Source organism: Arvicanthis niloticus, unplaced genomic scaffold (assembly GCF_011762505.2).
Source record: "Arvicanthis niloticus isolate mArvNil1 unplaced genomic scaffold, mArvNil1.pat.X pat_scaffold_279_arrow_ctg1, whole genome shotgun sequence".
NCBI lineage: Eukaryota > Metazoa > Chordata > Mammalia > Rodentia > Muridae > Arvicanthis > Arvicanthis niloticus.
In genome coordinates this window covers 39,011-39,459 of record NW_023045941.1, presented here as the reverse complement: position 1 = coordinate 39,459, position 449 = coordinate 39,011, and positions in this window count along the sequence as shown.

Sequence of the window (449 nt, the reverse complement as noted above, 5' to 3'; positions counted from 1 at the left end):
GAGGCCATGCTTGACAATGGCCAAGATTGCTCAGGACTGTCCCTGGCTCACACAGATTTGGCAATCATTCAATTATTCCACTCAATTCAGATCACCAAGCTGGCTAATCCACAATTTCCACTTCACTGCAGTCTCTGGAGACACAGACGCTTGTCCACACCCAGAGTGAATCCAAGCTGAGGTACAGCACAATTAGTTATTTGTTTCCTGTTACATCTGAACCTTGTGAGATTCAGCCACCTCCTGGGAACCAGCTGTCTGGCAATGAGGCATGAGTAAGGCAGAGAGGGTTCCAGCTGGCATCACCTGCTGGGTTTTATCTTATTTCTCTACACAGATTTCTAGACTTCTAAAATCCAGGGACCTCTCTCAAGAGAACATGTGTCACATGGGCTGGGCCTCCGAGACCTTGGTTCTGTTTTTTGAAATTTTCATTTTTTTTTTTTTTT